A 12119-nucleotide genomic window follows, 5' to 3' on the forward strand; every position below is an offset into this window, starting at 1 on the left:
CTGGAGCCTGTTTCAGATTCTGTGTCTCCCTCTCTCTCTGACCCTCCCCCATTCATGCTCTGTCTCTCTCTGTCTCAAAAATAAATAAACATTAAAAAAAATTTAAAAAAAAGAGAGAAAAGGAAAAAAGAAGTAGTATTTCTGTAAAGGGGTCACTAATGACTAGGATTAACTTATGTCCAGCCTTACCCAGGTCAGTTCTGACTTGCTCTTATTGTCTTAGTTATATCCACCCTCCCTTTTGGTTTTAGAAAAGTCAATTTTGAATGATAACTTATATGGTCAACCTACCAACGACCTTTCCATCACTAAATCTAACGGACATCTTCCCGTCTTCTCTTATTTGACTTATCAGTGGCATTTGACAGTCTATGATTCTTTTCTTTTGGAAACTCTCTTCACTTGGCTTCCGGGACACCATATTTCTTGGTTTTCCTCCTATCTTATGGGTGATTTATTTATGTCTCCTCTGAAGGACCCCCCTCTTCTGCATGATCTTCTAACACTGGAATACCTCATGACTCAGTCCTTGGTCTTCTTCTCTATTTCATCTATATTTACTTCCTCAGGGATATTGCCTAGTTCACTGGCTTATAAACATTCCCCACAGGCAGACCATTCCCAAACAGATGTATCCAGCCTGGGTATTACTACTAAACTTCAGATATATGTCTACTCAACATCTCTAATGGATCTCTAGTGGACATATTAAAGTTAACATGCACAAAACAGAATTGATCTTCCCTTTGCCCCTTCTCTCACTCAAAATACATATGTACATACATACATACAGACATATGTACCCTTGTTCTACATGCAGATTTCCCCATCTCTTGTTCTTCTATTTAAGCAAGAACTATTCCTGGAGCAATACTTGCTTCTCTTTCTCTTCCAGCACATCTCTCCCGGCATTCAATGCTGATTTTGCCCGGAGGACATTTTTCTGAGCCAGGACAAACAATTGCAAAATGGATCACTTATTGTGGATTATGGGGCAAAGCCTGACTGGGGTGGGATTGAAAAGAAAGAAGAGCAGAAATTGTTCTGCAATGGGAGGAAGAAAAAAGCTTTTTCAAGGTCACTAATATCTGTAATGATTTTATGTCCAGTTTTCTCCAGGACAGTTCTGGTTTATGTCTCTTCTCTTGGTGGAATACTTAATAGCATCATCCCTTTTCTATTTTAGAAATGTTTAGTATAATATAAAAGTATATGGTCAACCTCCCCAAATCCTGTTGATTCTTTCATCAAAATATATCTAGAATACAAATACTTCTTCCTGATGCAAGGCACCATCTCCTCTCACCTGCTGCATGTTGTCTCTGCTCTTAACCTTGCCTTCAGAGCAGGTCACTCTTATGTTCAAAGCCCTGCAATGACTCTACATTTCATTAAATAAATTCCAAAGTTCTCTCATGGCCTACAAAGCTCTACTTAATCTGTCCATCGCTTCCCTGATCCTTTCTCACCTCATATCTTATTATTTCCCCCTTGGGGCTCTGCCCCAGCTAGATTGGCCTGCTGGCATTGCGTTGTTCATGCCAGATATGTTCCCATTTAGGGGGCTTTGACTTACTGCCCACTACCTTGTCCTTGCCCCATCACCTATAATCTTTTTCTCCCAGACATTCATATAGATCTTTCACTCCCTTCATGTCTTAGCTCAAGTACCATCTTTTCAATGAGACCTCCCTTTTCACTTTGATTAAAATTGTAAACAATTTTACATTGTTTACAATGTAATTGTAATACTCTACATGTATTATTCATCCCACTTTTCTTGTTCAAAGTGTTTTCCATAAATTTAACACTTTTAAACATACAGCTCTGTATATTTTATTTATTTTACTATCTGTCTTTCACTGGTAAGACAGAAATTTTTGTTTGTTTTATTCACAGCTATAACCCAGGTGCCAAGAACCGTGTCTGGCTTATAACAAATGCTCAGTAAATATTTGTTAAATTAATAAATCAGTGAAAGTGTAATTATTTTTAAACTTTTAAATGACATCAGAATGATCATGCTTATTTCCATTTGTGTAACCTAAATGTACTTCTCTTAATTCACTTCATTATGTTTTTCATTATGGAAGTAAATGTTACTGAGCTTATTGAGCATATATAGCTAATTATGATTAATACAAACTTTTATGAAACTAAATAAATATATTCAGACTTAGAAATTCACTACATTAAATTATTAAATAGGATCCATGATATTTGGGAGGGGGGGATAAAGCCATTGCCTTGGAAAGAGTTGTATTTATGTACCTATTTGATATCTCAATCAGACTTAGACATAAATATAGACATGCAGATATAGATCCAGATGTGTACATACATATGGATACATATAGGTGTTAATTATACGTTAGTCTGTATGGTATCCTACTTCTTGCTCATTGCTAAGCAACCTCAATGTAGAAAAGGTAGTAAACTGAAATCTGTGTGTGATAAAATATGACACGGCCCCTCACAAGGTAAATTTACAAAAAGATTAATTTGGACTGGATTTGCAGGAACGATTAACATGAATTGGCATCAGTGCAGTCAGGAATGGTATAAGAAAATCAAACTGTCAGGAGGGTCCCCAAAGTATAAATCACATCATGCCTACAGCAAAATGTTGCAGATAAATCACAGTGAGAAATACCACAATAAATCATTGAACTCCTTTGAAGTATAAAAGCAATTTATTTGACTTTGAAAACAATATAAAATACTACCTTCAGTTTTGTACTCTTTCAAATAGCACATAGAAAGTTAGTCAGAGATGAGCAATAGGAATATATATAGCTGTAAGATATAACAGGAGTGAATCAAATGTTTCTGCCCTTAGGTAATAAAATAAAAGAGGTCTAGGTTAGAAATATGTTCAACAAAAAGCACAGAAAACTAATAGTGGCTTAAGTATATAGATTTATTTGTCTTAAGCAACAAGAGGGCTGGAGACAGGCAATCCAGAGTTTTGAAAGGGGCTCAATTTAGCCTTAAGAGGAGGGTTTTTCCATCTCTCCCCTTACATCATTAGAAAATATATATTTATCTTCATATTTCTGATCTCATGGTCACAAGATGGTGTCTTTACCCCTAATCTCACATCCACATTCTGGACAGGAAAAAGGAGAAAGAGAAAAGGAGGAACTAGCAGTACCTGTATCAGGAGAACAAAGGTTTCCTGAATCTCTGGCTCACTTCCACTTACTTAATGGCCAGGATGTGTCACATGGCCACCTCAGCAGCAAAAGGGTATGGAAAGACAGCTATTTTTAGGTAGCACACTGTCAATTTACAAAACTGGGAATTTGTTAGTAAAGAAGAAGGGAGTGATGGACATTCAATAGGCAACAAGGAGCAGATGTGTTAAAAAGACAGTATAGAAAGACAAGAGAACTTCACAGAGAATAGGGTTTTGAGAAATGAGTACATTTAGGGACAGGTGAAAGAAATGGATCATCATGGGACAGAGAACAAAAGGATCTAGAGATGTAAAAGGGAAATATGAATACTGGTAAAGGATTTATTTACGTTTTACAATATTGTTAGGTTTGTATAATATTTTGACACATTTCAAAATTACCTTTTTAATGTGAGGAAGATCATTACATTTTGATTCCATAAGTCATGGTTTTCTGGTAATTGGCATTAACATTAACATTCCTATTAAAAAAAAAAAAAGGATAGTGTAGGTTCCTGGGGCAGATAGCTGGGGGAAAAGAAAGGAGGAAATGAATGGTTGCCCAATTCTCCACAAACACCAGATGCTGTAACTATTCTGTAACCAGTAATACATTAGATTACTTCAAAGATGTCAAAAAATGAATCATTGCACAGCCAGCTGATGTGTATCTTTAAATAAATGCCTCATCTTTCTGAGGAAAATCTTTTCCCTCTATGAATGCAGTTTCACAGCCACAATAACAAACTTCATGTTATACAAAATGTTTTTTAAAACATTGTTCTTCAAAATGTGACCCACACAATAAATGACCTCACCAAAACCTAACCAGAAATCAGTTAAATTTGTGTCTCCCATTTTCTAATGATGAAATGCCAATTTCTTTTCACTTGTATCTTGATATGTTTGAGTTGGCATGATCAATGTGAATCATTGTTGCTATCAAGCATGATTTGATAGAAGATCATTTTGACAGCTGGAATTCCAAAGTTTCATGTAAACTTGAAAGTATTTTCCAGACTAAAAAGGATAAATTTACTTAAACTTTCATACAAATCTGTCTTGTATACAACATAATTTTTTTCTTTCTAAAATACATAAAATTATTTGATACAATCTAATGCTAAAAAAAATTTTTTTACGTTTATTTATTTTTTGAGAGACAGAGCACAAGCAGGGTAGGGGCAGAGAGAGAACGAGACACAGAATCCAAAGCAGTCTCCAGGCTCTGAGCTGTCAACACAGAGCCCCACGCAGGTCTCAAACTCACAAACTGTGAGATCATGACCTGAGCCAAAGTCGGACGCTTAACCGACTGAGCCACCCAGGCACCCCTTAATACAACCTAATTATAATGTCAGTATTTTATATCAACTAAAATGAATTAGCCACATCTATTTGATGCCATAATTTAGTCTTTTTTTTTCATTTTCAGGAAAATACGCTTCTTTATACCTTCACTTGTGTTATAGGAATTACAAGGGGTTTCAATAAACAAAAAATATAAATATAAAGTGTTGTTCCTTACTTTTCCCTTAGTATAATAACCAGCTGTGGGAAATATTCTATTTATTTATTAGAAAATAACCTGAATTTCTCTTATCTTCAACGTAGCTGATGTTAAAATGTTCCCTTACACATCAAAATGGAAAAAGTTAAACATCAAAATAATTAAACAATAATTTCATCCCAGTGGCCTTTCTCCATTTCCTCTGGGAACTTGAGTTCCAGTCTATTCTTCTCTTTGCCCATCCTAAAGGGGGAGTAGCTTTCATAATATACAGGAAGACCTTAACCTTGGAAAATGAATGAAAGGTCTTGAGGGAACTTCCAGGCAGTCCCATGCTCCACCTAATTACATGTTCATTCAGGACATTTATATTAAGCACTCATTACTAATTAAAAATTGAGGATACAAAGGGAGACTAATAATCCCTGAGATTAAGGAGTTTATGTGGGTGGCGCATGGGAGTCAGGAGAGGTAGTAGGTAGTTTTAAAATAAAGTGATATGAATCTAAATTCAGCGAATGACAAGGTCCTATTGAAAAATATAGAGAGGACACCTAGCTCAGTCTTAAGGATATTCAATAAAGATTCTTAGGGGAGGTGATGGCTTCTTGAAACCAAAGGTCAGTGAGGATTTAGCTAGGGAAAATTAGTTGGAGGAAGAGCATCACAGAAAAAGTTATGTGCAAATGCTCAGATAAGAAAGAACAAACCAGGGGCACCTGGGTGGCCCAGTCAGCTGAGCATCCATCTCTTGATTTCTGCTCGTGTCACAATCCCATGGTCTTGGGAGTAAGCCCTACAAGCCCATGCTCAGTGTGAAGCCTGCTTAAGATTCTTTCTGTCTCTCTCAAAAATTAATTAATTAATTAATTAATTAAATAAGCAAGCAAGCAAACATTTGAAAATTTAAAAAAAACAAAAAACAACAACAACAGAAAGAACATACCATATCTTGGGTGCTGCCAGCATAGTTCAATCTAGTTAGAGCACAGTGTGAGTGAGATTATGTGAAAATAAGAAGCTACAGAAGTAAACGAGACTGGATTGCAATGGCTTAAAATACTAGTTCCTCCTATAAATATTTTGTTTGGTTGTCTAAGCTAGTAGTGGGAATTAGAATCATTATTGAACTGCCTACTATTTAGTTTATTAAATCAAAGCACAGTAATTGTTAGGTTATCAGTAAATATCAGTAATTACATGGTAGGTTTTCCTGTTTATATAGAATGGTTATTTCCAGAGTTCAAAGAATCAAACGGGGGTTCTAATTACCAGTTTTAGAGTGAGCTAGAGAAATTGTACCCTCTTAATATTATAATACAACCCAAGGGAAAATATTATATGAGATAGCAAAGGCAAGAGTAAATAACGAAAATAGTGAATAATAATGTGCATATGGTAAAATTTTTTTTTTTAAAAATTAGCCACTTCTCAAAACAAATGAATACCACAGAAAGGTGTTAGCAGTAAAATTAAGATTGGGAATATTTAATTCAGACTTCACACATGCTATTTACTGGAAAATTGGGAGGAACGTTAATTTATTTTGACAAAATGGCGAGCAACTCACTATAGTACTGGAAATTTTAGCCGAGGTCAAAACTGTAAACGGAAATAACTTCTGAGAGCAATTCACTAGTATTGCTTTGCTTTAATATGTCATGAATAATATGCTTCCAAAATACACAACCTTGGATTGCTAGGCGAAATGTAGGGAAGGATGATACTGCCTACGTCATTAAGAGTTTAAGAACTGAGCAGCTCCTTCCTGTCTGGGCAGCAAGATTCCACCTACACCTGCCTAAATAACCCAGAAAACCACCAGAGGATTAGCAGAACGGAGTCACCAGACCCAAGTGCAGACGAGAGGCCCACGGAAGAGGGTAGGAAGGGCGGCGAGGCGGTGCGCGCTCCACGGACTGGCGGGAGGGAGCCGGGGCGGAGGGGCGGCTCGCCGGCCAAGCAGAGCCCCCGAGTCTGGCTTGCAAAAGCAGAGGGGCCTGACGGACTGTGTTCCGACAGCAAGCGCGACTTAGCGTCTGGGAGGTCATAAGTTAACAGCTCTGCTCGGAAAGCGGGAAGGCTGGAGGACAAAGGGAGGGTGAGCTGCGGAGCCCCCGGACGACAGAGCTCAGTTTGGCGGGGAACAAAGGCGCTCGCCAGCGCCATCTCCCCCGCCCATCCCCCAGCCAAAATCCCAAAGGGAACCGGTTCCAGCCAGGGAAATTGCTCGCTCCGCGCAAACACCCAACTCTGTGCTTCTGCGGAGCCAAACCTCCGGCAGCGGATCTGACTCCCTCCGGCTGCCACAGGGCCCCTCCTGAAGTGGATCACCTAAGGAGAAGCGAGCTAAGCCTGCCCCCCCTGCCGCCGTGCACCTTGCCTTCCCACCCCAGCTAATACGCCAGATCCCCAGCATCACAAGCCTGGCAGTGTGCAAGTAGCCCAGACGGGCCACACCACCCCACAGTGAATCCCGCCCCTAGGAGAGGGGAAGAGAAGGCACACACCAGTCTGACTGTGGCCCCAGCGGTGGGCTGGGGGCAGACATCAGGACTGACTGCGGCCCCGCCCACCAACTCCAGTTATACACCACAGCACAGGGGAAGTGCCCTGCAGGTCCTCACCACACCAGGGAATATCCAAAATGACCAAGCGGAAGAATTCCCCTCAGAAGAATCTCCAGGAAATAACAACAGCTAATGAGCTGATCAAAAAGGATTTAAATAATATAACAGAAAGTGAATTTAGAATAATAGTCATAAAATTAATCCCTGGGCTGGAAAACAGCATACAGGACAGCAGAGAATCTCTTGCTACAGAGATCAAGGGACTAAGGAACAGTCAAGAGGAGCTGAAAAACGCTTTAAATGAAATGCAAAACAAAATGCAAACCACCACAGCTCGGATGGAAGAGGCAGAGGAGAGAATAGGTGAACTAGAAGATAAAGTTATGGAAAAAGAGGAAGCTGAGAAAAAGAGAGATAAAAAAATCCAGGAGTATGAGGGGAAAATTAGAGAACTAAGTGATACACTAAAAAGAAATAATATACGCATAATTGGTATCCCAGAGGAGGAAGAGAGAGGGAAAGGTGCTGAAGGGGTACTTGAAGAAATCATAGCTGAGAACTTCCCTGAACTGGGGAAGGAAAAAGGCATTGAAATCCAAGAGGCACAGAGAACTCCCTTCAGACGTAACTTGAATCGATCTTCTGCACGACATATCATAGTGAAACTGGCAAAATACAAGGATAAAGAGAAAATTCTGAAAGCAGCAAGGGGTAAACGTGCCCTCACATATAAAGGGAGACCTATAAGACTCGTGACTGATCTCTCTTTTGAAACTTGGCAGGCCAGAAAGAATTGGCACGAGATTTTCAGGGTGCTAGACAGCAAAAATATGCAGCCGAGAATCCTTTATCCAGCAAGTCTGTCATTTAGACTAGAAGGAGAGATAAAGGTCTTCCCAAACAAACAAAAACTGAAGGAATTTGTCACCACTAAACCAGCCCTACAAGAGATCCTAAGGGGGACCCTGTGAGACAAAGTACCAGAGACATCACTACAAGCATAAAACATACAGACATCACAATGACTCTAAACCCGTATCTTTCTATAATAACACTGAATGTAAATGGATTAAATGCGCCAACCAAAAGACATAGGGTATCAGAAAGGATAAAAAAACAAGACCCATCTATTTGCTGTCTACAAGAGACTCATTTTAGACCTGAGGACACCTTTAGATTGAGAGTGAGGGGATGGAGAACTATTTATCATGCTACTGGAAGCCAAAAGAAAGCTGGAGTAGCCATACTTATATCAGACAAACTAGACTTTAAATTAAAGGCTGTAACAAGAGATGAAGAAGGACATTATATAATAGTTACAGGGTCTATCCATCAGGAAGAGCTAACAATTATAAATGTCTATGCGCCGAATACCGGAGCCCCCAAATATATAAAACAATTACTCATAAACAGAAGCAACCTTATTGATAAGAATGTGGTAATTGCAGGGGACTTTAACAGCCCACTTACAGAAATGGATAGATCATCTAGACACACGGTCAATAAAGAAACAAGGGCCCTGAATGAGACACTGGATCAGATGGACTTGACAGATATATTTAGAACTCTGCATCCCAAAGCAACAGAATATACTTTCTTCTCGAGTGCACATGGAACATTCTCCAAGATAGATCATATACTGGGTCACAAAACAGCCCTTCATAAGTTTACAAGAATTGAAATTATACCATGCATACTTTCAGACCACAATGCTATGAAGCTCGAAATCAACCACAGGAAAAAGTCTGGAAAACCTCCAAAAGCATGGAGGTTAAAGAACACCCTACTAACGAATGAGTGGGTCAACCAGGCAATTAGAGAAGAAATTACAAAATATATGGAAACAAACAAAAATGAAAATACAACAATCCAAACGCTTTGGGACGCAGCGAAGGCAGTCCTGAGAGGAAAATACATTGCAATCCAGGCCTATCTCAAGAAACAAGAAAAATCCCAAATACAAAATCTAACAGCACACCTAAAGGAAATGGAAGCAGAACAGCAAAGGCAGCCTAAACCCAGCAGAAGAAGAGAAATAATAAAGATCAGAGCAGAAATAAACAATATAGATTCTAAAAAAACTGTAGAGCAGATCAACGAAACCAAGAGTTGGTTTTTTGAAAAAATAAACAAAATTGACAAACCTCTAGCCAGGCTTCTCAAAAAGAAAAGGGAGATGACCCAAATAGATAAAATCATGAATGAAAATGGAATTATTACAACCAATCCCTCAGAGATACAAACAATTATCAGGGAATTCTATGAAAAACTATATGCCAACAAATTGGACAACCTGGAAGAAATGGACAAATTCCTGAACACCCACACTCTTCCAAAACTCAATCAGGAGGAAATAGAAAGCTTGAACAGACCCATAACCAGCGAAGAAATTGAATCGGTTATCAAAAATCTCCCAACAAATAAGAGTCCAGGACCAGATGGCTTCCCAGGGGAGTTCTACCAGACGTTTAAAGCAGAGATAATACCTATCCTTCTCAAGCTATTCCAAGAAATAGAAAGGGAAGGAAAACTTCCAGACTCATTCTATGAAGCCAGTATTACTTTGATTCCTAAACCAGACAGAGACCCAGTAAAAAAAGAGAACTACAGGCCAATATCCCTGATGAATATGGATGCAAAAATTCTCAATAAGATACTAGCAAATCGAATTCAACAGCATATAAAAAGAATTATTCACCATGATCAAGTGGGATTCATTCCTGGGATGCAGGGCTGGTTCAACATTCGCAAATCAATCAACGTGATACATCACATTAACAAAAAAAAAGAGAAGAACCATATGATCCTGTCAATCGATGCAGAAAAGGCCTTTGACAAAATCCAGCACCCTTTATTAATAAAAACCCTTGAGAAAGTCGGGATAGAAGGAACATACTTAAAGATCATAAAAGCCATTTATGAAAAGCCCACAGCTAACATCATCCTCAACGGGGAAAAACTGAGAGCTTTTTCCCTGAGATCAGGAACACGACAGGGATGCCCACTCTCACCGCTGTTGTTTAACATAGTGCTGGAAGTGCTAGCATCAGTAATCAGACAACAAAAGGAAATCAAAGGCATCAAAATTGGCAAAGATGAAGTCAAGCTTTCGCTTTTTGCAGATGACATGATATTATACATGGAAAATCCGATAGACTCCACCAAAAGTCTGCTAGAACTGATACATGAATTCAGCAAAGTTGCAGGATACAAAATCAATGTACAGAAATCAGTTGCATTCTTATACACTAACAATGAAGCAACAGAAAGATAAATAAAGAAAATGATCCCATTCACAATTGCACCAAGAAGCATAAAATACCTAGGAATAAATCTAACCAAAGATGTAAAGGATCTGTATGCTGAAAACTATAGAAAGCTTATGAAGGAAATTGAAGAAGATTTAAAGAAATGGAAAGACATTCCCTGCTCATGGATTGGAAAAATAAATATTGTCAAAATGTCAATACTACCCAAAGCTATCTACACATTCAATGCAATCCCAATCAAAATTGCACCAGCATTCTTCTCAAAACTAGAACAAGCAATCCTAAAATTCATATGGAACCACAAAAGGCCCCGAATAGCCAAAGGAATTTTGAAGAAGAAGACCAAAGCAGGAGGCATCACAATCCCAGACTTTAGCCTCTACTACAAAGCTGTCATCATCAAGACAGCATGGTATTGGCACAAAAACAGACACACAGACCAATGGAATAGAATAGAAACCCCAGAACTAGACCCACAAACGTATGGCCAACTCATCTTTGACAAAGCAGGAAAGAACATCCAATGGAAAAAAGACAGCCTCTTTAACAAATGGTGCTGGGAGAACTGGACAGCAACATGCAGAAGGTTGAAACTAGACCACTTTCTCACACCATTCACAAAAATAAACTCAAAATGGATAAAGGACCTAAATGTGAGACAGGAAACCATCAAAACCTTAGAGGAGAAAGCAGGAAAAGACCTCTCTGACCTCAGCCGTAGCAATCTCTTACTCGACACATCCCCAAAGGCAAGGGAATTAAAAGCAAAAGTGAATTACTGGGACCTTATGAAGATAAAAAGCTTCTGCACAGCAAAGGAAACAACCAACAAAACTAAAAGGCAACCAACGGAATGGGAAAAGATATTTGCAAATGACATATCGGACAAAGGGCTAGTATCTAAAATCTATAAAGAGCTCACCAAACTCCACACCCGAAAAACAAATAACCCAGTGAAGAAATGGGCAGAAAACATGAATAGACACTTCTCTAAAGAAGACATCCAGATGGCCAACAGGCACATGAAAAGATGTTCAGCGTCGCTCCTTATCAGGGAAATACAAATCAAAACCACACTCAGGTATCACCTCACGCCAGTCAGAGTGGCCAAAATGAACAAATCAGGAGACTATAGATGCTGGAGAGGATGTGGAGAAACGGGAACCCTCTTGCACTGTTGGTGGGAATGCAAATTGGTGCAGCCGCTCTGGAAAGCAGTGTGGAGGTTCCTCAGAAAATTAAAAATAGACCTACCCTATGACCCAGCAATAGCACTGCTAGGAATTTACCCAAGGGATACAGGAGTACTGATGCATAGGGGCACTTGTACCCCAATGTTCATAGCAGCACTCTCAACAATAGCCAAATTATGGAAAGAGCCTAAATGTCCATCAATTGATGAATGGATAAAGAAATTGTGGTTTATATACACAATGGAATACTACGTGGCAATGAGAAAAAATGAAATATGGCGTTTTGTAGCAACGTGGATGGAACTGGAGAGTGTGATGCTAAGTGAAATAAGCCATACAGAGAAAGACAGACACCATATGTTTTCACTCTTATGTGGATCCTGAGAAACTTAACAGAAA

Source organism: Lynx rufus, unplaced genomic scaffold, assembly GCF_022079265.1.
Source record: "Lynx rufus isolate CCGP_SWC_20201006 ecotype Redwood Valley unplaced genomic scaffold, mLynRuf1.p SCAF_7, whole genome shotgun sequence".
Taxonomy (NCBI): domain Eukaryota; kingdom Metazoa; phylum Chordata; class Mammalia; order Carnivora; family Felidae; genus Lynx; species Lynx rufus.